Source organism: Haemorhous mexicanus, chromosome 32, assembly GCF_027477595.1.
Source record: "Haemorhous mexicanus isolate bHaeMex1 chromosome 32, bHaeMex1.pri, whole genome shotgun sequence".
NCBI classification, from domain to species: domain Eukaryota; kingdom Metazoa; phylum Chordata; class Aves; order Passeriformes; family Fringillidae; genus Haemorhous; species Haemorhous mexicanus.
The window spans coordinates 2,845,087-2,870,277 of record NC_082372.1 but is presented as its reverse complement, the minus strand read 5'-3'; the positions used below and the strand labels follow the sequence as shown (position 1 = coordinate 2,870,277).

The 25,191-nt window shown below is 48.5% G+C and overlaps 1 protein-coding gene across 1 annotated transcript in view; it reads right to left on the bottom strand.

The window, feature by feature from the left end:
- Positions 1-7,858: 7,858 nt before the first annotated feature.
- The window catches only part of LOC132340564 (uncharacterized), a 141,199-nt gene continuing 123,866 nt past the window's right edge, over positions 7,859-25,191 (bottom strand). The window contains exon 3 of the transcript XR_009489893.1: positions 7,859-8,601. The gene's annotated coding sequence lies outside the window, so the exon portion shown is untranslated. The remainder of the gene's footprint in view (positions 8,602-25,191) is intronic.

Sequence of the window (25,191 nt, the reverse complement as noted above, 5' to 3'; positions counted from 1 at the left end):
TCCGGCTTGAGGCCATCGAGGCCATTCTGAAGGGGACAAATGAGGTGTCCCCTGATGTCCCTGAGGTCTTGGTGGCCACAGTGGCTGAGGCCGAGCAGCTGTGGGAGGCCAGCACCCACCCGGCCACATGTCACCTGCTGGGGACACTTGGGGACATCTGCAGGCTCCTCTCGAAGACCCCTGGTGGCCCCAGTGGCTCTGGTGGCCCCGATGGCCCTGGTGGCCCCAGTGACCACACGGTGGCTGAGTGGTGCAATAAAGCCATGGAGGACATCCCGAGGCTGCTGAGGGGACAGGGATGTCACCACCGTGATTCCATCGGGGTGGTGACATCAACAGGGGACATCACTGCTGTCACTCCTTCCCTCCTCACTCCCCTCATTGAATTTGAGACAAACTTGCGGAATGTTCTGGGAATTTTCATTGGAATTTTCCCAAATCCTGATGGGAATTCCTGGGGTGATGTCACTGGGGACACTCAGGGACACTCAGGGACACCGGGGACACTCAGGGATATGCAGAGACAATCAGGGACCTGCAGGGACACTCTGGGGACACTCAGGGATATTCGGGGACACTCAGGGGACACTCAGGGACAGGGGACAGGGGTGACTGAGTCCCCTCAGCAGCTACCAGCTTTCCCCAGTGCCTGCAGCAGAGCTGGGTCATAAATGACAATTTAATAATTGGCTTTTGCAGTTCTGCATTGGTTCTGCAATTCTGCATTGGCTGCTGCAATTCGGCATTGGCTGGGGCAAAACAATACTTTCACAAGTATTTTGCTCTGGTACCTGATAATTGATTATTGATAATTCCTTCCAGCTGCCTGCTGGTACAATATAATCTATAAATTTATCTGTGCACCGTAGAGCCCATTTAATGCTGGATTATAATCAATATTATATCATAGACCTTAAAATATTAAAAATAGACAAATAGTAAATAGATAAATAACAAATGTTAAAACAGAGACTATGCAATATAAAAATGCTTTTATGTGACTGACTCAGGTGTAAAACAATTCCCTTGTTTCTCACACCTGGGCCTGACCTCTCCAGGTGATGATAACAGTGACACAAACCTGAGAAGAATTTATGAATTGATCAGGGGGTGTGAAACAACAGGATGAAACCAGGAGAAGAAATCAAATCTGTTGACCCAATCTACAGAATGTCCTGTAGACAAGTCAGAGGTTAAAACCAAACAAGAGTTCCTGGAACATCCAAACCTCCCGGGAAGGTTTGAATAATGTCTAAACTCAGGAATGTTTGTAGCCCTGCAGAGGAACCGGATCTGGAGAACAATGGGTTAAGTTCAGGGCGAGTTCTTTGGCCGAGTGCCAAAATCCTTTTATAGCCCTTATTAAACATTTACAAATTTCCAAGAGTGAACTTTGCTCTTCACACCCGGCTGTGGTTTGGGAGGGCCCCCCCTCGCTGCTGAGCACTGACCCCGCCCCGGGGGTCGCTGGAACCCCCAAAAACCGCAGCCACCACCAGCCCTTGTTGGGGGTTGGGTTTTTTCTGTTCTTTCCTTGTAACTTGTGCAATTTTTTCCCATTGCGTTGCTGAGAGGCCCTGATGGCTGAGTGCTCGAGAAGGGGGAGAGGGGGAACTCCTCTGGCTTTTGGGAGTTTCTCTGGGAGGGGGTCAGAAATACCGGGAGAATGGGGGGCAGGGGCCGGGGGCAGCCTCTCCCTGTCGCTCTTTGGCATCTGAGAAGGGCGGCCAGGCTGTCACTCACTGCAGGGAGAATTCACTGCCACGGCTGGAGCTCAGCTCTGAGGGACCGATCACCGTCTGCTCGTGTGCCCTGGGAATCCTGAATTCCCTGTGCCCCAGGAATCCTGAATTCCATGTGCCCCAGGAATCCTGACCTTGTGTGCCCTGGGAATTCTGAATTCCGTGTGCCCTGGGAGTCCTGAACTTTGTGTGCCCCGGGAATCCTGAATTCTGTGTACCCCAGAAATTATCTGTTCGTGTGCCCCGAGAATCCTGAATTTCATGTTGTTAAATACTAGAGCAGTGTCCTGGTACTAAAGTGATTTCAGCATTTATTCCAAGAAAAAGAAAGGCCAAAGCAAGGGGGCCCGCGGGCCGAGCAGGAGCGTTCCCGTCGAGGATGCTGCAGCGCCGGCGCTGGGGCTGCCTCAGCAGCGATGGCCCCGATGTCCCAGGTGGAGTGGCACAGATTCAGTGGGTCAGAAGCCCCTTTCTACCCTGTTTTTTGTCCCTTTGGATTGGTTTCTTTTTGGATCCTTAATTTGCATGAAGGTTTAAGGCGCTTGATTGACCCATGGCAGTTCTGTCCAGGCTGGCTGGTTTCCCTTGGGGGTGGTGCCCTTTACTGAGGTGTGTGATGGTTCGTTGGGTACCGTATTTCTTATAGCTACCCTTTTAACCCCTTTTACAATATAACAGCCAAGCTAACAGTACATGCTTAACAATCTAGCAACTGTTTTACAACAGTTGCTAACATATTATTGACAATTCCCCCCTCTAACTATTTGATCAGGCTTCCAGCCTGCATCAATCTTTTACAGTTCAACTTCTCCTTTTCTCAGTTTCTCATACTGTTCAAGCACATCTCTGGCATTCTGATCCCTCTGTTCTTTCATTAACATTACTTTCTCACCATTTTTCCCTTCCATGCTCCCTTGCAGCATGATGCTGCTGTGGACAATGCTGGTCACTATCCAGACTAGACAGGGAATTACACATGGCAGTAATATTACACTGGCCAGTGCACTCACTACAAAGACCAATTTCTTCCACCATTTACCGTTCCAGGTGAACAAGCTGTCCCACCAATCGGAGTCTCCAAACAAGGGGGTCCATTTTTGTGCCCCAACATGGGTTAGTTTTCTAATATTTTGAGGAATGTTTTTAATTACATGACTGTGGTCATCGATCTCTAGGCAGCATTCTGAAGTATTAAATTTCCCACAGATCCCTCCTTCCTCTGTGAGGAGGTAGTCCACTGCCAATCAGATCTGGGAAATCACTGATGGTGTTTGTTGTTGCTGCTGGTTTAAGAGATCGATGGTCGGAGTTGTTTAATTGGACAGGATTTCAAGCACTGCTTGTAGATGGATGATTCAATTGAGCATGTATTCTGGGGTTCTGTATCCCCAGCATCCATCTTGGGCCCAGGCAGCCGGCCCATCAGTATCTATAATCCTTTCTGGGGTCCAAATTTCATTGTTCCAATTTTGGGTTCTGCCAATTAAATGCCTTTTCTTTCAGGCCAGATCATCACATACTGGGATTCCCAAGTTTGATTTTGCACCCTTAGACAGTAAGAAAATGGATGGTTTTATTGCTCCAGTTGTGCAACTCCCGCTCCTCCCTCTTGGTAACTTCACAATGGCTGTGTTACCACAGATCTAAAATAGATTTTTAGGGGCCTCCCAGAAATTAGAATCTGGATTTGTTACATATTTCCAATATTTGGATAGGTTTTCTATTGCCCAGAATGGGTTGATATAATCTCCTGAGCATTCAAACATTTTTTCTTTTTCACTGTATACACATCGACTTTCAGTTTTTTCTGTTGACCAAAATGAATGGGGAGTTTCTGGGATCCACCTGGTGTGTGTGTCATTTGCTGCCAGATATCTTTTACATGGCATTTCTCCTACATCTATAGGATACATTTTCCCTTTTCTTGATCAACACTCTTCCCCTATTTTTGTTGATTTAAGCTTCCACTCTCATGCTCTTCTTTTGGGTACTACCATGTTTTTCTTGATGTAATCCATTTTAAAATGTCTAGGGGACCTAAACTAATACCATCCCAATGCCAAATTTCACTTAAGTGTGTCCCCCTACAAACCAGCAATCAGTCAAATTAAATTCTTTCATAATCTTTTCCACCATATTGATAAAAAGATTCTTTCCATATATTTGTCCCTCTCTATCCCTTTGTATTTACAATTGCACTTCTTTCTCTTTGAATGTATCCTCTAAGTTGGTTTCACTTTCTTGTTCAAAACATACCTATCATTCTCTTGTAGGGCACTCTCTCCTGACATCATCTGGCTGGGGTTTGCAATATTTTTAGCCAACCAATATATTTCATTATCCTCTTTACAGACTGTTAGCTGGGAGTGATGGATACATTTGGGATGCAGGTTTGTGTGTGCTCTGATTAATGCACTTACTGTATCTCCTCTATCCAAGGGACAGTAACACTTCTCACAAGCGTTTCCTCCACTTCCTTTGCAGTCAGTGAGTAGCAGCACTGCTAACAGTGGCAGTCTGGTACGGGCTGGCCTCCTCACCTCTGATCCACAGGGGTTTTCTTGGTGCCCTGAGAGTTTTACCCAGAAGGAGTTCCCAGTCCAGCCTTGCCTCCCACCTCTGGCCTTCCCTTCTTCTGCATTACTTTCACAGATGAACCCTTGTTGTTCTCACACAATACAAGATTCTAAATTAACAGTTTGCCATTTCTCACCAATTTGACAGGCCCATTCCCTATGCTCAGAAGGACAGAGAATAGCTCCATCATGATTCAGCCCTAATGCAATCATAGGAAATAGCAAATGCACAGAGGCATTGTGTATGGTTAACAGGAGAGCAGTGGCTGTGTTTGTAATGGGATCATAAGTAAAGATTACCAAGTTCCACCAGGATTGGAATTCTCTTTCAAAATCAGTGGCACTGTCCCAAATTATTTTCCGAATTTCAGTAGGAAAAGTGCCTTCTTCACCTTCTCTTACAATTGAGGCAGCAACTGACTGCATCCACAATTGTGCCTGAATACAGCTGAGAGCCAGAGAAAGGTTGTTTTGTGTAACACCAAGTGCAACAATTACCAATTTGTCATCATTTACATTTACTTTCTCCCAATTTGGTAAAATATTTGATGGCAGCCACTGATTCCCAAAGCCAATAAGGACAACTGCAGTGGTTGCTGGAATTTGGTCAAATCTCTAGTTGTGGCAGCCAATTTATTCAAGTTCAAATAATTTACATGTTATGTGTGATATCATCACCTGGTGTTACCATAAAGGGAAGGGAAAACATGATTTTTGTCGTGCAGTGCTAGTGTTATCTTGGTTTATCAGGCCTTCATGTCCCTCGGAGTTCTTCTGTAAAAGTAAACACAAGAGACTCTGCCACGAAGAGGCAGAAAAAGTTAGAACAATGGAATTGTCAGGGAGGTTTTTAACTCCAGTGGGACTCCCCCTACAGTAGGCAGAGGTCCCCCAAAACCAGGTTGTCCAGGGTAATGTGCTGGGTTCTTGAAATCATCTGGTCCCCGTAGTGAAGGAATTGTGCTTGGAGCTGTGGGGCAGAAAGCTGTGGTTTTGGGACACCCATTTACCCCCCATCTGTAGTAAGAGGTTTGAGAAGTCCATTGAATCCTTTCACCTTTTGCCCAAATCCTGCACACCTTTGAGAGTAAAGTGAGAAACATTCTCAGATTGAATTTCCTGTGGTTTTAGGAAAATTCCAAACCATCCCTGCAATGCTTTAACAGTATTATCTCCGGTAGCTCTTTTAAAAGCATTGGCCTGGACCAACCCAAATATAAACAGAGCATAGGACTCGATGTAAATACAGACAAGAAAATAATTCTGTCCCTCACGTTGGAAAATACTCCAGACAGTTAACAGCTCCTCAACCTGAGCAGTGCCTTCTCCCTCTCTGTTAGCAGAAGCAGAGGAGAAAGGAGGGGTTGCTTTAATCACAGAGGCAAGTTTGTCTTGGCTGCTATCCAAGCAATACAATTTTCTTGTATTGCTAAGTTTTTTTTCCACTTCTGTGAGAGCTAAGCTAACCACAAACAATCCTTTATCCCAGGCAGTATATCTTTTCTCAGCATCTTTGAAACCACAGGAATAGAAACCAACAGGCTTTGTCAGACCCTCAGGACCCTGCTGCCATGGGTGTACTGACAGCCCTGAGGAGGCAAATCCCCATTCCACCTGAGAGGGATCTGTGGGATGGACAGGATCCAGTGCTTGGTGAGCTGTTGCTTCAAAAATCAGCAATTGCAATGCTTCCTCCTGAGAAGGAGTCCAATCCCATTTCATCCCTTTCCTCAACAAGTCATAAAGGGGAGCAAATGGGTCATTCTGGTTACTAAGAAATCTGTTAGTGTTTCTACAGGAAATACAGCTACTATGGTTTTTTGAAGGAGAGTTGTTGTAGGTTTAAGTGTTCCTGGAAGCCCTTGAATTAAAGGGGTCATAATTTCAGGCTTTACAGGTGATTGCATTGGTGACTCATAGCTTGTAGTTGATTTTCTTTCATGCATCAATGCAAGCAAGCAGCTTTGTGAATGTTTTCCAGGGGTTGGCTGGGGGTACCAGCTATGGTTAAAAGGTCTCCTCTTTCCAAGGGGTTAAGCCCCCCTGCCCAATAAGCTGTGTGCTGAGCTAGGGACCATGGGCTGCGTCTGTCTCCCGTTGTGAGAACACCCCATGTCCCCAGCACCCACCGGCTTCTTGATCTGACAAAAGAATCTGATCTCCCCCAATAAGAGACATTTGAGATATGTGCTCTGTTTTGGGTTTGTGGGGGAGAAGCCCCTACTGCTTTGCAAGTTTTGTTAATTCAGCAGCAGTGTACGGCATTTCTTTGGTGGTTATGTGTGGGTCAAGATCTTCATGACTGATAGAGCTGCATTCTGTTTGAAGTAGAGGTTTTGTGCTATTGTAAAAACAGTGTTCCCCACAATTTTCCATCAGTGCTAATTCTGTTTGAGGGTAATTTTGATTAATGTGAGGAGTTTCCTTTTCCTCTGTCTCTTTTGAGGAATCAGCATTCTGTGAATTTTTAACATGCTCCTCTCTCAAGGCAGCCCGTAATAAATTATTTTCAGTTCTTTCTTCATCTAATTGTTTTTGCAAGACTTCAACCAAGTTTTGAAGGGAGTCTATTATAGCATTTTCCTCACTCCTTCTCTTAAAGCGAGTTTCTATAGCTGCTGTAAGACAAGCTCTCAAAATGGAGCAGAGGAGAGTTTTATTTTTGCCCAGTTTGACTTTTGTTTCATGTTGCAAAGAACATACTCTATCAGAAACATTTTATAAATTAAACCAATTGCAGTTTGCCAATTCTTCTCCTCCTGGAGAAGGTGTGGCATTGTATTTAGCAAGCAGAGCATAGAATTCAGCTTTACCTTTTGCACTGAGGTTTTGAGTCATTTTTTGAAGGGACCAAAACCACGACAGGGAGGTGCAAACTTAAGTTACACAACCACACAGCCTTTCCTGTGTTCCCCTTTGCTTCTCTGGGTGGGTGAAGAGACAAAATCGGCCTGGGAGGCCCTGCTTAGTTTCTTCAAGTTGTCCCTTCCTTCCCAGACAGTGCAGATGCACACACACACACACACACACACACAAACCCCCAAAAAACAGTTATTTTATTAAGGGACCAAAAACTACGTCAGGGAAATACTGATTTAAGTTACACAACCACAAAGCTCTCGCTTGTGTTTCCCCTCACTGCCCTGGGTAGGTGAAGGGACTAATCAGCCTGGGAGGCCCTTGCTTAATTTCTTCAAGTTGCCCCTTCCTTCCCAGACAGTGCAGATGCACACAAACACAACAGAAACAGTTTCCCGTTTTGCACCAACAGATCTTTTGTGAAATTCTGGGAGAAAACCCTCAACAGAGTATGGGGGTGCTTTTCACCTGGGCATGTGCAGTTTGTGGGAAATTCGAATCGCACCCCTTGTGGAGTGAAACTTCCTTCCCCTGTTACAGACTGCACACCTCCTGCAAACCCCTCTGTCTCAGAATCCTGTCCTTGATGCCAATTTGATGTCACGATCCATCCTTACAAAGGGGTTTCGTGATGGTTCGTGAATTGATCTCAGAGTGCAAAAAAAAGACACGGTGAGGGGATTTGCAGTAACAATCAAAAAACAAATGCACTTTTATTGAATGACCACAGCAAAATGCATTGGGGGGAATTGGGGAAAAAGGGAAGAGGAAGAAAAAAGAGGGAGGAAGAGAAAGGAAGCTATATAGCTACCAAACGTAGAGAGACAAAGGCCTTCAAAGTCTTCAGTCGATGGAGCTCGCCTGGTCACGTCAGGGGAGATGTCAAAGACTCTGGTTGATTCGAACTCCTGTTATAGTCTTTTTTGATGGGGGAAGGGGATGAGTCTTGAAATCGAATCAAAAGTAGTACAGAATAGTCTATTGTAATTTCTGTGGGGGAAAAAAGAAAGGTATTGAAGAAGGGTACAAACAGTCCATATTCTCAGCAGTGGGTGAGAACCACTGTCTTCTTGGTCCAACGGTCACACCTGCAGGTGCACATCTCACTTTGGTCAGCTCGCCTCCCCCACACACCTTCCCCAGGTGAGGGGTTTCAGTCCCAGTCCTTGGGAGGAGGGGGAGCTTCTCCACACAGGGGTCTCATGTCTCAGTCCTTGAGGGAGAGGCTTCTCCCATCTCAGTCCATCACGGTGGCTGTGAAGCAGATGTGGGGTCTTCTGTGGGGACCACCAAAGGTACCCCAGAAAAGTCCAGCCAAGCTGAGAGGTGGGGAAATTCCAGGGCCTTTGTTGTGAAGCAGGCACAAGAAAAGGGCAAGGTGTCTCCTTTTCACTAGGTTCAGTCTTCCATGGGAGCAAACACACCTGCAAACAACAGCTTGGCAAGCCAAGGGCTTTGCTCAGGCCTCAGGGTCTTGGTGAACAACTGTCCTGAGCAAGACCAGGATTCCAGCCAGGGTCTTTTCAGTGGCCCCAGTTTCTGTCCTTTTCACAACGATCCTGAGGCAGATGAGAGAAACTTTGGACAGAGATTTACACCGTCCTCAGCCACCCCCAGGGCAGTGCAGGCCAAGTCCAGGGACACTGCAGGGTCATGGGGACACTGCAGGGTCATGGGGACACTGCACAGGTAGCACCAGGGACATGGCAGTGCCACCCATTCAGTGGCACCAGTTCAATGCCAGTGTCCCTGTGCCACTGCCACCAGTCCTGTCCTGGTGTCACCAGTTCCATCCCAGCGCCACCAGCTCAGTGACACCAGTCCAGTGTCTCCAGGGCTGCCCCACTGTCACCACCCCAGTGTCCCCAGTTCAATCCCAGTGCCACCAGTTCTATTCCACTGTCACCACCCAAGTGCCACCACTCGGTGTCACCAACCCAGTTCCAGCCCAGTGTCCCCAGTTCAATCCCAGTGCCACCACCCCATTGTCCCCATACCAGTGTCACCAGCCCAGTGCCACCAGTTTCAGCCCAGTGTCTCCAGTCTCATCCCACTGCCCCCCATCCTGTCCCAGTGTCCCTGTCCCAATGTCACCAGTTGTGTCCCAGTGTCCCCATTCCAGTGTCACCTGTTGTGTCCTGGTGTCACCAGTTCCACCCCAGTGCACCAGCCCAGTGCACCCAGTCCCTTCCTGATGTCCCCATCCCAGTCTCCCCTCCCAGCGTCCCCAGTCCTGTTCCAGTATCCCTGTCCCAGTGCCACCAGTTCTATCCCACTGCCACCACCCCAGGGTCCCCGGGGCTGTCCCAGTGCCACCACCCCTGTGTCATCATTCCAGTGCCACCAAGCCAGTGCCACCAGTTCTGTCCCACGGTCACCAGGGTTTGGGGTTTTTTGGGGGGTCCTGGTGGAGTTTGGAGGCTGCTGGGGGGGTTTGGGGGAGTCCCAGATGGAGTTTGGGGGATCCTTGGGGGCTTGGGGGGATCCTGGAAGGGTTTTGGTGGCTCCCAGGTGAGGTTTGGAGGTCCCAGGTGGGGTTTGGAGGTCCCAGGTGAGGTTTTGGGCATCCCAGGTGAGGTTTTGGGAAGCTCAGGTGAGGTTTCCAGGGATTTGGGGCTTCCCAGTTGAGAATTCCCAAAGATTCTGGGTTTCCCAGGTGAGAACACGGGCCGGGGGCTCAGGGAGCTGAGGGGGGAGGGCCTGGGGGAGTCTTGGGGAGGTTCAGTAAATGGGGGGGCCTGGGGAGTGCCATGGTGGGGGTGGTCTGGTGAGTGTGGGGGTGTCCCATGGATTTGATGCCTCAGGTTTTGCCTTTTCTATTTTTCAGATTCTGTGCTGCCTTACTCTGTGGCTCTGGGCTTCATATTAAGGGATGCTGAGCTCTGTTCACAGAGCAGGGAGACAAAACAATTCCTGCTCTAGCTGGGAACCCAAGGACAAATAATCCAAACCTCAGGCCCAAGAGCATAAACAACGTGGAGTAAGGAGAGAAAAACAAGAAGGATGGGACTTCATCAGCTAAAGCTATAATTGGACAATTAACTCCAAGATGCAAATGGAGCAGAACTGATAAAAGTGACCGACCTCGTGACCTCGTCCATTTTGTGGCCATTTTGGTTCACCTTGGGTGTAGCCTGGCTGGGCTCTTGTTCTGCCCAAGGTGGATCCGTGGAGGCCTTTTAACAAATGCCTGCTTTATGGTGTAACTGTGCCTGGCCTCTGCTCCAGGTCAGCCTTCTGAAGCCATCAGTTGGTGGCGAGCACGAAGGGAGCCGAGGCACCTGGGCAAGGGCTGGAGCAGAGGCAGAGGAAGGTGCAGCTGCTGCCCCCCAGCCCGCGGCACTGGCGGGGCCCAGGTGCGCTGCAGAGGGTGTGGGAGGCCAAGAAGCTCGGGAGGAGCGAGAGAGGCGGCAGCGGCTGAAGGGGTGCTGTGTTTCTCAGGTGAGAGCGGTGGGAAGGGGTGTTTTGTGCTCTGGAGCGCAGGGGTGCGGTGCTCGGTGTGCCCCGGTGTCAGGGAGGGCGGGCGCTGTGAGAGCGGGGCTGGATTGCGGTGCTGGGCTTGGCGTGGGGCCAGCAGCGGTGGCGCAGGGGATCGTTCCCGCACCGCCACTCCCGAGCGCCGCGATTGGAATCTTGCTCTTTCTCTCTCTCCTTGGTTCTTTTAATTTCTACTCATAACTGTTAGAAATCGGTGTGCATATTCTGCTGCGAGTGCTGTAGTGATAACATCCCGAGAGACAGTCCCCTGAGATTAGCACTGAGAATCTGGGGAGACCTTCGGTGGGGAGGGGAGCCTTGTTTTTCAAATGAAACTTATCAGACTCTCAGAAAAGATCTGGCCGCGGTATGAACTAGAGGACAATCAGACGAGGCCCGAGTGTGGTAGTTTGGATAAGAGATTAATATCAAGTGTGATTTCCCGTGGACGCGAGGATAAATGCTCAGGGTGCTCAGGTGAGCTGGAGTATGCGAGGCTCTTTGTGGTGTCAGCATGTCAGCGGAGCTCGGCAGCAAAGGAAAAGGGAGAGCATACCTTAGTCTGAAAGGGAAAAGGGGAGAAAAGGAAAAAAGAGCCAATATTGGACAGCGAAAGTAAAACAAAAACAAGGGAGGAAGAAGGCTTAGATCGAGTTGCTCCCGTCCTGAGGGTGGGGTCGGTCGGGTCCGGGCCAAGGTGCGTCCCCGCCACCGCCACCGCCCCCCGCCGCTGCCGCCACGATCGGGGGGCGGGGGAGGCGCAGCTCAGACGGGGTCCCAGCCAGGGCAGGAGGAGAAAGGCGAGCCTGGGCAGGCAGGGATGCCGCCGCCCCCGCCCCGGGAGGAGCAGCCGGGGGCAGAGCCTTGTACCGGGAGAGGGGAGGGGATGGATGGCGGGCACAGCCCACGGCACCGCCCCGGGAGGAACAGCCGGGGGCAGAGCCTTGTACCGGGAGAGGGGAGGGGAGAGGGAACCTCCCATGGGGGCAGGGGTCTCTCCGCTCTCAGGTCTGCCCGTTTCCATAGCAACCCTGAACGCCGGGGAGCCGCTTCGGGGGATGACGTCACCGATGCAGGCGGACGCGCAGCCCGGGTTAAAAGACGCAGCAAATCCTGCGTGGGGCTTCCTAGGATCGGGGGTAGGCAAAATAGATTATATGGTACAACAGGGTCAGCCGAATCAGAGCGCTCCTGCTCCAGGAGCTCCGAGGAAGATGAAATTGATGAACTCATTGCAGCCTCGAGCAAGCGAAGGAGGGGAAAGATCGTGAGAAAAGCCATCAAAGAGCGCAGCCCCATAGCGAAACATACTAGATAAAAAAAGAGAAAAGAACCGGTTTTACAAGTCCCACTACGACCAGCAGTTGGTAACCAGGGGCCGATATATGTAAAGGTCCATATTCCCTTGTGAAAAACCTTCCTGTTAATATGTAAAAGTTTAATAAAGGACAATAGGAGACAGAGACAGTAAAGCCAGTGCACCTTGGCACTTAGCCAAGAGCACCCCTGCTAGTTTGGGAAATACCCTTTTTATACCATTTCTATTACATCAGCCTGTTGCATATTCATAGACCCTGATGCATATCCATCATCTAGTTTACATATTCCAGGAACTGCTTAGCATGGTTCCTCCCTGGTCTGTCTTTTTAGAGCATGTGTGTTTCTTGGCTGTGGGTTTGGTTCCCTCTCTTGATCATTTCCACTCTGGCCCTTGGTCCACACTTTCTTCAGTCTGCAGATGCTGATAGTTTGCAGATCAATAGCAGGGTGCTCATGCCATGTTCACTGGATGTTATCCTGACCAGACAGACAGTTCACTCCTAACTAGATCAGCTACTATGTATAAGTTTTCGTTAACAGCAGAAATAAAAGCAAACTTTTTTTAACATTGTACATACAACATTCATCTTAATATTTGCAAAAAACAAACAATATAATATGCATTTATATCAATCCCTCCTCTTCCCTTTTTTACAAATTATTTGGCTTGAACAGTTTTTCTATCTTTTCTATCATTTCTTTTTTTTTATCCTCCATTATTTGCTTCTTTTTTCATAAAAAATTTTTGCTTCTTCTTAGGGGTATTCGGGTTTTTTTTTTGTTTCTTTAATACCATAATCTTTTGTGCAGTCCCAGATGTAGTCAATTTTGGGTCTATACGCATTGTTACTGAATCATTAAAACTGAAAATCAAGGACAAAGACTCTCTAACTAGTTAAAGTTAGAAAGTTGTATGTTTATTACACCAGTGGGCAGCACGGGGGGAAGTCGTCCCCGAAATGCGGGACTGCACCACACAAGGATTTTTGCCTTCTATTTATTTCCCAAAATAATACATATGCACAACCCCGGTACTTCCTATCCCCTCTTTGTGTTTAAATGAGGTTATTAGTCCTTCATGCACGCGCAATTCTTCTCTTGAATTGGGTGGGTGTAGTGGTTTTGGTTTGCCAGTTTCAGGTTTCCCAATTTTGAGATTTTCCCGGCCAACACACCAAAGAATGTGGCAGGTTCAGTGCTGGCCAATGACCAATACACTCACTTCCTGCTGTGAGATGGGATTAGGAGAAAGGCAAAGCAGGCTCAAAACTTTAAAAGGGTATAAAGGAAATATTATTAAAAGTAACTAAAAAGAAAAAACAGTAGTAAGAATCAAAACAAACCCTTCAGAACACTTCTCCCCCCACAACCTTTTCTTTTCCACTGACGGTGGAAAGAAACCAAACCCAAGATTTCCAGTCAGTTTACCACTTCCAAAAAAGTCTTTCTTCAGTTCACTGAGGAAGAGAAGTCCCTCTTGTTAAGGTTATGGAGACTTCTCCACAAGAGGATAGAAACCAGTTCTCTCGTGGTTCTCAATTTCGTCACGAATAGCAGCTGCCCAGGGAACCCTGCTATTGTGAAATCCTTCCCATTTCTGCAAGCCTTCCCACTGCTCCTCGATGGGCCATGCCGACTTATGGGGCATTGTTTAATGAGCAGTTCAAAGGCAAAAGTTCTCATTATCTATTTCTAAAATCATCTTCATCCCTGGGAACAGAGATCTTCTTCTTCTCCTGGAAGCACAGGACTGCTTTTCTCTCTTCCTCTGTTCAGCCTTCTCATGGGATCACAGCTATTTCAACATCTGCTTATCCTAGCATGGAGGCTTTTGCTCGATATCAATTTGAACACTTTCATCTCCCCATAGTTTCTTGTGTTATAAGGAAAAAGAGTCCTTTCTCCCTAGCTTCCAAGAGGATTTCAGCTCCAAAAACAAGGCATCTCTTCCTCCCTCCCACCGACTAGAAAGGAGAGAGCTCCCGGGTTTTTTCATCTTTAACATGTGTGTTGCCCAGAGGCGTCTCCAGCTTCTGAGTCGTTCAACAGACTGTCAGTTACACAAAAAGCTTTGCATCACTTCCCTGAATTTCCTCCCATTCCAAACCATGACAGCTGGCGTCTCAAATTGGGTCAGTGGTCCCAGGGATGAAGTCAGGAAGGTCTTTGTCAGGTCTCTGGGACACTCTGGCATGGTCTAAGGCTTTGTGATGGATTAACATGGAGTCCAGGTGCTGGGCATTGTTCTACTGGTTTGTCCTGGGTTGACTATATGATGCTTTTATCCCCAATCGTCTTGTTCTGTTTATGCTGAATAAGAAGTTTTGCACATTTAAGACTTGTTCCAAAGATTGTAGGGAGGAGAGAAGAAGCGTGCAGTTTGTTTTGAGACACTGAACTCACTCCTACACATCCCTGCTCCTGGACTGTGTTGTCTGCGGACAAACAGACAGCAGAACAGAGCTCCCTTTTTTTTTTTTTTTTTTTCTTTTTTTTTCTTTTTTTTTTTTTTTCTTTTAGTTAGTTTAGCTAGCTGAGGCAAAGAAGTTCCCTGGACTCTGGGTTTTTTCTTTTTTTTCCCTTTTTTTGACCTGTTCACACCTACCTTGGACTGAACACCCAGCAGAGCACAGGCAGCTCTTATCAGTGGCCAGCGGGCCGGGTCTGGGCCACGGCATTTCCAGCGCCGGAGGGACTGATAAGGGACTGAGTGAGCTGAACTGGAACCTGGGGAGGGGACTCTCTGGGTTTGTCATCTCCTTTGGAGCAGCAAGGGGTTTTATCGTTTAATATTGTTTAGGTTTTATTGTTTAATAAACAGGTTTTTTTACCACTTTTCTCCAAGGAGGTATTTTTCTCCCGGACCGGCTGGGGGGAAGGGCGATTGAATCTGATTTCCTAGAGGAGCCCTTTGGGGGTTTATTGATTGCACTGTGCTAGAGATGACTGCTGGGGATATTTCTCCTCAGAGGCACCTTTAGCTCGCAGGCAGTTGCAGGCAGGCACTCAGAATGGACCCATACGAAGTACAAACTCGGTTTACCTCTAGTGAAAGAAGTTCAGGCGATGGTGAAGAGAAAAAGAGCGGGTTCTGCCAGAGAGTTAAATCCAGAGTTTATTCCACGGTGACACAGATCTGAATCTCAGTACGACAGACCTCGACCGCATGGTTCCAGCACCTTTTAAACTCACAGGGAGGTGGGAGGGAGAGGATAGGGGAGCCACCAACCAGGTGGGAGGGGGAGGGTTTCAGGGGACAATGACACTTGGACAGGCCAATGACTCCAAGTCTGAAAAGCATCTTTTGAACTTCTGCCAATCCCACAATGCTCTAGCTGGAATGTGGAACTTGACAGACAGCCATTAGGAAGAGGGCAGGGGGGAAACAAGGAGGAAGCAGAGCTTCACACCACAGCAGGGGTTCTCTCCCAAATTTGCCCTGAACCAGGACAAACACATCTATTGTCACCCAAGGCGTGGCTCAAGAAAGTGGAAAAAAGCATTATTGATTGCATGCTGGTTGTGCTTTCTCTGCAGTGAGTTAAAGCAGTCAGTAGCCATGTTGCTTGATTTCGTAATGTCTCTTGGGGTGGAGGCCTTCATGTGGTTCTGGTCTATAAGCCTTTTTGAAGTTTCAATACCTTTCTGGTCACTAGGATTATTGTCCCTAAGACGTAATTTTCACAGTACAGGGGCACGGATTGGAATAGCTATTTTGCTGGCCTTGGTGATAATGATTTATAGGGCATTTACAAGGATACTGGAGTCTGCTTACAATATGTATGGTTTATGGTTTCTTCGTCCTACCCCGCGTCCTAGTTCCGGCAGTATGTTTTGGGAATTTATTAGTAATTGCACCCAGTTTGTTAGAGGAGGAGCAGGGAATGAGACTTTCCAGCCTTTCCTTTCCTTCTTCTCCTCTGAATCTGTTATGTCACTTTTTGAGAATGTTCAGTTTCCCCTGAATGGTAAGGAGACCATGTTTCTGGCATTTAATGTGGTAAGCTTCCTCTATATGGTCTGCAGCTTCTCTAGAATGAGGGCTGAGATGTCCAGAGGAGCTGACAAGACCCCTGACCCAGAAGTAGAGGCAGGCATGAAAAATGATGAGTGGTGTGGAGAATGGGAAAATATGGGCCAAACCCTGAAGGAATTTTCTGATCCTGTAGTCTGGGATTTTCCATGTGAACAAATTCAGAACCCAGCTGAGGTGGGAAAATACCTGAAAGAGAAGTGCCATGGTGACTCTAAGGAAAAAAGTCTCATTGCAATAAGCTGGGTCCTGACCTACGCTTATCGCACCCTGCTAGATACTAAAGGGCAGCAGACAGAGGCAGGTAGGCAGGGAGATAAAGCAGCAGCTGCCCCAGTCACTCAGGCTGCAGCCAACACTCCAGCTGCTCAGGCTGGAGCTGAACCAGACAGTAAGCCTAAGCCACTGGCAGCTGCTGCAGGAAAGAAGTACACGAGCAAGACCAATCAGCCAGTGACTGACGATGATGATCCAGGGGAAGGACCCTCACCACCAACTACTGATAAAAAGCCCAAAGTTAATGCAACTGACACAGCATCAGGAGCCACTATTGAGTCCTATTTCCTGAAGGACCTTCGTGGCCTAAGGAAGGATTATACCCGGTGACCTGATGAATCCATAATTACTTGGTTAGTCCGTCTCTGGGATGCTGCAGGTGAAGCTACAGTTTTAGATGGTAGTGAAGCCAGGCATTTGGGATCCCTGTCCCATGATCCTGTCATCAACCAAGGAATGATGAGGGGGGCTAACCCTCACAGCCTCTGGGCACGGGTCCTGGGAAGTGTTGCACAAAGATACCTGTGTGCAGATGATCTCTATATGCAGCAAACACAGTGGAAGACCATAGAGCAAGGGATCCAACGCTTGAGGGAAATGGCAGTGGCAGAGATTGTCTTCTCAGATGATGTAAACACTTTAAATCCAGACTTGGTACCACGCACATCTGTGATATGGAGAAAACTTGTACGACTCGAGCCACATGAATATGCTTCTGCCTTAGCCATAATGAAGCGGGATGACGGTGAGGAGACCGTGCTGGATATGGCAAAGAAGCTCCGAGCATACGCAGACGCTGTGCATGGCCCAACACATGCCAGAATCGCAGCAGTGGAAACACGTCTGCAGAAGTTAGAGGATAAGATAGAGGAGAAGCACAAGAAGCTCAGAGAGGAGATTAAGGAAGACCTTCTTCAAATCTCAGCAGTACAGATCAGAGGTTCTGGTGCCCAGCGCAGGCATTCCCCAGATGGAGAGAGAAGGTACACCCCACAAACTGAGCTGTGGTTCTTCCTGCGTGATTGTGGAGAGAACATGAGGAGATGGGATGGGAAATCTACTGCTGCTCTGGCACAACGGGTGCATGAACTGAAGACTCAGAGAGGAAGTTCCAAAAGGGAAGCAGCTCCAGTAGCCAGTAACCGAACTGTCATATATGATGATAATATTTTTGATGCCCTTGAAGGAACCTCCAAGACATATGTCCAGGGAAAGAAGGATAACCAGGCTTAGAGGGGCCCTGCCTCTGGCCAGGTAGAGGCTAGGGAAAACCGTGTTTTTTGGACTGTGTGGATTCGTTGGCCTGGCACATCTGAACCACAAGAATACGAAGCTTTGGTCGACACTGGTGCGCAGTGCACATTAATCCCATCGAGACATGTGGGGACAGAGTCTGTTTCTATTGCTGGTGTGACAGGGGGATCCCAGGATTTCACTTTGGTGGAAGGTGAGGTGAGCCTGACTGGAAATGAGTAGAAGAAACATCCTATTGTGACTGGCCTGGAGGCCCCATGCATTTTAGGCATAGACTTCCTCCAAAGTGGGTATTTCAAAGACCCAAAGGGATTCAGATGGGCATTTGGAATAGCTGCTGTAGAGACAGAGGGCGACAAGCAATTGAACACCTTCCCTGGACTGTCAGAAAACCCATCTGCAGTAGGACTTCTGAAGGTGGAAGAGCAACGAGTGCCAATTGCCACCTCGATAGTGCACCGCCGGCAGTATCGGATGAATCGAGATGCTGTGATCCCCATCCACAAAATGATCCGTGAGCTGGAAAGCCAAGGGGTGGTCAGCAAGACCCACTCACCCTTCAACAGCCCCATTTGGCCTGTGCATAAATCTGAAGGAGAATGGAGATTGACTGTGGACTACCGTGCATTGAACGAAGTGACTCCACCACTGAGCGCTGCTGTGCCAGACATGCTGGAACTCCAATACGAGCTGGAGTCCAAGGCAGCGAAGTGGTACACCACTATTGACATTGCCAATGCATTTTTCTCCATTCCTCTGGCAGCAGAATGCAGGCCTCAGTTTGCTTTCACCTGGAGAGGTGTGCAGTACACTTGGAACCAACTGCCCCAGGGGTGGAAGCACAGCCCCACTATCTGCCATGGACTAATCCAGAGTCTACTAGAAAAGGGTGAGGCTCCAGAACATCTGCAATATATTGATGACATCATTGTATGGGGGAAGACAGCAGCAGAAGTGTTTGAGAAAGGAAAGGAAATTATCCAGATTCTCCTGAAAGCCGGCTTCGCCATCAAAAAGAGCAAAGTCAAGGGACCTGCTCAAGAGATCCAGTTTCTGGGAGTGAAGTGGCAAGATGGATGGCGTCAGATTCCCACTGATGTCATCAACAAGATCACAGCAATGTCTCCACTATCCAGCAAGAAGGAAACACAAGCGTTCCTAGGTGCCATAGGCTTTTGGAGAATGCACATTCCCGAGTACAGTCAGATTGTGAGCCCTCTCTACCTGGTCACCCGTAAGAAAAACCAGTTCCACTGGGGCCCTGAGCAGCAACAAGCCTTCACCCAGATCAAGCAGGAGATCGCTCATGCAGTTGCCCTTGGCCCAGTCAGGACAGGACCAGAGGTGAGGAATGTGCTCTACTCTGCAGCACATTCCATGGAAATGGAATTCCATGGGAACCATGGCTTGTCCTGGAGCCTTTGGCAGAAGGTGCCTGGGGAGACTCGAGGCCGACCACTTGGATTTTGGAGTCGAAGCTACAGAGGGTCTGAAGCCAACTATACCCCAACAGAGAAGGAAATTTTAGCAGCCTATGAAGGAGTCCAAGCTGCCTCAGAGGTAATAGGCACTGAAGCACAACTCCTCCTGGCACCCCGACTACCAGTACTGGGGTGGATGTTCAAAGCAAGCGTTCCCTCTACGCACCATGCCACCAGTGCCACATGGAGCAAGTGGATTGCTCTGATCACACAGCGCGTCCGTATTGGAAAACTGAATCGCCCTGGGATTCTGGAAATAATTACAAACTGGCCAGAAGGTGAAAACTTTGGTCTTGCTGATGAAGAGGAACAAGGAGTGACATGTGCTGAAGAAGCTCCACCATACAATGAACTGCCAGCAGAAGAAACACGCTATGCTCTTTTCACTGATGGTTCTTGTCGCATTGCGGGAATGAAATGAAAGTGGAAAGCAGCCGTATGGAGCCCCACACAAGACAGGTCGTTCAAGCTACCGAAGGAGAAGGTGGATAAAGCCAACTTGCAGAGCTGAAGGCCGTTCAACTGGCCCTGGACATTGCTGAGAGAGAGAAGTGGCCAAGACTCTACCTTTACACTGATTCATGGATGGTAGCCAATGCTCTGTGGAGATGGCTGGAGAGGTGGAAAGAAGCTAACTGGCAACGTAGAGGAAAACCAGTTAGGGCTGCTGATGAGTGGAAAGACATCGCTACCAGGGTGGGGAGGCTACCTGTGAAGGTCCGCCATGTAGATGCCCATGTCCCCAAGAGCAGAGCTAATGAGGAGAACCAAAACAATGAGCAGGTAGACCAGGCTGCAAAGATAGAGGTGTCCAAGATAGAGCTAGATTGGGAACACAAGGGAGAGTTATTCCTAGCTCAGTGGGCCCATGATGCCTCAGGCCATCAGGGCAGGGATGCCACCTATAAGTGGGCACGAGACCGAGGGGTGGATCTAACCATGGACAGCATTTCTCAGGTTATCCATGACTGTGAGACGTGTGCTGCCATCAAGCACACCAAGAGAGTGAAGCCCCTGTGGTATGGTGGGCGGTGGTCCAAGTACAAGTATGGGGAGGCCTGGCAGATCGACTACATCACACTGCCCCAGACACACCAAGGCAAGCGCTACTTGCTCACAATGGTAGAAGCCATCACTGGGTGGTTGGAAACCTATCCTGTGTCTCATGCTATGGCCCGTAACACCATCCTGGGCCTTGAAAAGCAAGTCCTTTGGAGGCATGGTACCCCTGAGAGGATTGAGTCAAACAATCAGACTCATTTCAAGAACAGCCTTATCAACACCTGGGCCAGGGAACATGGCATTGAGTGGGTGTACCATATCCCCTACCATGCACCAGCTGCAGGCAAAGTGGAAAGGTATAATGGACTGTTGAAAACCACTTTGAAAGCATTAGGTTGGAGATCTTTTAAAAACTGGGAGCAGCATCTGGCAAAAGCCACCTGGTTAGTGTACACCCGAGGCTCTACTAACCGAGTGGGCCCTGCCCAATCTGAGCCTTTGCATAGAGTAGATGGAGATAAAGTCCCAGTGGTACATGTCAGAGGTTTGATAGAAAAGACAGTTTGGATCAATTCTGCCTTGAGTACAGACAAACCCATTCGTGGGGTTGTCTTTGCTCAGGGACCAGGTTCCACATGGTGGATAATGCAAAGAGATGGAAGAACACGATGTGTACCTCAGGGAGATCTGATTGTTGGGTGAGACCTATGTGTAAATATCTCTAAACATCACTGTTTGCTAAATGTTACTACCATTGTCTGTGTATAGCTGTATATTAAATGTATGATGTATGTATTTATAGAGTTAGAATATATATTAGTTTTAGTGATAAGCTGACGATATGGGGATAGAGGTGGTTTGTCCTGGGTTGACTATATGATGCTTTTATCCCCAATCGTCTCGTTCTGTTTATGCTGAATAAGAAGTTTTGCACATTTAAGACTTGTTCCAAAGATTGAAGGGAGGAGAGAAGGAGAGAAGAAGCGTGCAGTTTGTTTTCAGACACTGAACTCACTCCTACACATCCCTGCTCCTGGACTGTGTTGTCTGCGGACAAACAGACAGCAGAACAGAACTCTCTTTTTTTTTTTTTTTTTTTTTTTTTCTTTTTTCTTTTAGTTAGTTTAGCTAGCTGAGGCAAAGAAGTTCCCTGAACTGTGGTTTTTTTCTTTTTTTTTCCCTTTTTTTGGACTTGTTCACACCCACCTTGGACTGAACACCCAGCAGAGCACAGGCAGCTCTTATCAGTGGCCAGCGGGCCGGGCCTGGGCTGCGGCATTTCCAGCGCCGGAGGGACTGATAACGGACTGAGTGAGCTGAACTGGAACCTGGGGAGGGGACTCTCTGGGTTTGTCATCTCCTTTGGAGCAGCAAGGGGTTTGATTGTTTAATATTGTTTAGGTTTTATTGTTTAATAAACAGTTTTTTTCCACTTTTCTCCAAGGAGGTATTTTTCTCCTGGACCGGTTGGGGGGAAGGGCGATTGAATCTGATTTCCTAGAGGAGCCCTTTGGGGGTTCTCTCCCAAATTTGCCCTGAACCAGGACAACCAGGAACGCCTGAGGCTTTTCTGGCTCAGAGGCAAGGGCAGCACAAGCTTGTCCTCTCTGCCTTTAAGGCCTGTAAAACGTCCATGATGGTTTTCCACACAGTAGCATACGTGGATGCCTCTTTTGCCTCATTTTCCCCGGATGCAGTGCAGTCCCACAACCTTCGCTCCACAGCTTCCCATGTCGAAATCTCAAAGGCACCCTGTGCTTCTGCTATGAGATTATGTTCCCAAGCCCAGTGTAATCGTCCCTTCAAATTGAAAGCATCATACTTTTGTTCTCTCTTAGAGAGGATATGTTGGAGGAGTTTCTGAACACCTTCCCTTTCATGTTCAGACCCCATCTCCTCCCCGGCTGCTCACCTTGATCAGGGCGAGATTCAGGACATCTACAATTGGAGCTCCAGTAACCTTTTCCTCTCACCGGGGCAGTGAGGATGCTTTCGACCTGCTTCTCCTCTCCTCGAGGGCTGGCTCTGATCCTCTGCACAGCAGCCAAATTGCTGTCCTTGAGTCCCTCTCAGGGCTGCCCGTGATCTCCACCAGAAATGTGGGGGGAACGGTGTGGGATGCGGAGGTTCAGGGACATCACACCACAACCAATATGATCCAGTGAAGCCAAATTTATTATCCTTAAAAAGACTGTATTTATAATAATTCTCTACTGTCCAAGCGTCTCTAGCTAATACATGATTGGCTAAGCTTAGCAGTTCACATGTCTGAGATAGGATGCTGATTGGATCATCTAACTTTTCACGCGTCTGGCTGTGGTTTTCTGTCCCACCCGTGAACTGTCTTTTTCCTTACTTTCCCAAGCTCACTGGCAAACTTGCTGAGTCCATTTGACTCTTCTTCTTGTATCTTTTCCAAGGATATACCGACCCCATTTTCTGAATATGTCCATTATTGTTTGTGAACGTGTCCATTGTCCATTATCCCAAGCAGGCTGGATTGTGCATCAGATGAATATGGCCATTGTCCTGCAAAAACTCCTCTGCAAAAACTCCTCAACAGTAGGCCTCAACCATCTGGTCGATTGTAGGTTCTGGGTTGAAGGGGAGAGCTCTTAGTATTGTTTTGCACTCATTGTTCGTCTTTGCCAAGGCCATCTTATTTAGAACTCCCTTCCTGGCCTCTGGGCTTTCTGTTTGTCTCTCAAGTGCAACTTAAAGTCTGTCTACAAATTTTATTAAAGTTTCACTTGCTCCTTGTTTGATGTTAGTGAAACTCTGTGTAGGTAGGGTGTCATTGAGAGCGAGGAGCAGGGATGTCTTTGCAGCTGTGGCGATGTCATTGAGTGCAGCTTCTTGTAAATCCTTTGCTTGGTCTTGTGGCTTCTGGAAGTCAACTTCTCCCGCCATTTCTTCAAGGGTTAAATTTGGTTGGTTGGCATCTTTTGAATATGTGTCACTAGTGATTTGAGATGCCTTTTCCACTGCCTCTCCCACAGCATGTACTCAGCCGGGGAGAGGAGGCAGTTCATGATATTTTTATTTTCATGTGGACCAAGACATGGTCAGAGAAGGTGGCTTCCAATGAGTTTTTACAGAAGTGCAACCCATGCCCATGCCCATTAGCCACTTTGCAGAGCTCCTTCACTTCCCCATAAGAGATGGGGTCCCAGGAATTGATTGCAGTCATCCTTCTGCTGCATTTACCTGTAACTGGGAAGGCCAAGATCTTTTAGGTGAGCTCTGAGCCCTCCCAGGTAGTTTCCCTCTGCAGCTTGGCCCAGCGATCCTCAGACTTGGGACCGGAATCTGAGTGTGAGGAATCCTCACTCTCATCCTCTGAGGAGGATGGAGTGCGCTCGATGACTGCAGGGGGCCTCTTGGGGCAGCCAGAATCTGCCTGTGTGTGGGAGGCAGTGGAAGCCAATATGGCCTCCTCCTGGTCACTGTCATCACCACTTCTGTTCCCAGTGTTGTGGGAATGGGAAGGGGAGGGGCCATCAGGAGAGGAGCCAAGAGTGGAGGAGGTAGAGATGGGGTGTGCACAACAGGGAGGGGGTTCCCAATAGAGAGGGGAAGTCCCAACAGGGACACACTTCCTGACACAGAAGGGGAGGGGCAGGCCGCGATTACAGGAATAGAGAAAGTGGGAGGAGGGTCAGAGAGGTCATTTTTGGCAGGACAGGGAGGTCACAAAATGGCCATCGCCTTTGTGGGGTCAGCACCATTTTGTGGGAAAAGGGCAGGAAAACTTGGAGAGGGAGAAGACAAGATGGCGGGGCTGGCCACATTGCCAGCACCATCTTGGAGAACGACTGGGGGTGGTAGAACTGGGTACGTGGGCATTGGTAAGAGGGTTAGGGGAGAGCCCAAGGCAGCATGGCCAGTGCTGCCCTGGAGGGGGGACAGAGGACACTGAGAGATGTCAGGGAGACGGGAGCAACCCTGCTCCTGCTGGCAGGATCTATCTCCCAATCCACCCTGAGGCTAGGAAGAGGGTTTAGGGACGCGAGGGAAGGAACGTGAAGAATGGGTTTTAAACTGGGGTGCTGAATGTTTCCCAACATTTTCTACAGACTAAACAATAATATCAAACAAAGGATAAAATTTCCCACTGAAAGATCCCCTTTATCATGAAGAACATAGAACCTTTTCCCCACATGGTCCCAGAACTAATTAGTTACAATGGATTCCCTCATAACATCAGGAAAATACTTAAACAACCAACAAAAAAACCATTTTAAGTCTGCCTTTGAGAAATGAAAATTTTCCCCACAAGGATTCCTTTAACTTGGGTATAAACTTCCCTCTGAGGGTGGGTCACTTTGGCTCCCATCCCCACACTTCCTCCCAACATCCAAGAGGAAAAGAAAGCAAAGGAAAGATGAAAAGGCTGACCCCCAAATATATTACTCACAAGACAGTGGGTCAACAAAAGCTTTTGGGGTGGTCCATCAGCTTTGACTGATTTTCTCCCCTCGGGAAGGCTGCTGGTTGCCTGTGGGATTCCCCCAATAAAAGTTAGGAGTCTCCTCTAGGAACTGGCTGCTCCAAACACAACTTAATTCCAGTAGCAAAAAAGCCACTGGAGACACTTCCAGGAATGCTCTGAAGAGGTCCCTGTTCAGGGTGCCAGCTGTCACAAGCCGCTCGCCCGTTGGTGGTGGAGTGAGAGGCAGCGGAGCCGTGACCTTCCAGAAGTGTCTCCAGTAATAAAGGCGCCCGGGGGCACAGGCACACACACACACAGTCACTGCAGCACACACTTCTCTTGTGGAATCACCAAGGACAAAGAAGTGGGAAGGGGCTTTGTATGGAGGGCAGAGGAGGAGGTTTATTGCAGCCATGCACAAAGGGGTCCAGGGACAGAGACAAAAGAACAGTGGAGGGTCCAGGTTTAAATACAGGGGACAAAGGGGGTGGAGCAGAGCATCAGGGCCAATGGGCTGAGGGCTCAGGGCAGTACAGAGGGGAGACAAGGGGTGGCAGCCAATAGGGTAAAGGGGCGGGACACTGTGGCAATATGGGGCCAATGGGTAAGCAGGGAAGGGAGAACATTCTAGGGCATACACAATAAGGAAAAAGGGGCAGAGAGGCCAACAGGCCAACCAGGGAGGTAGAACTGGGGTACATTTGCATATACAACAAAGCATCCTGGGAGAGGCTCTGCT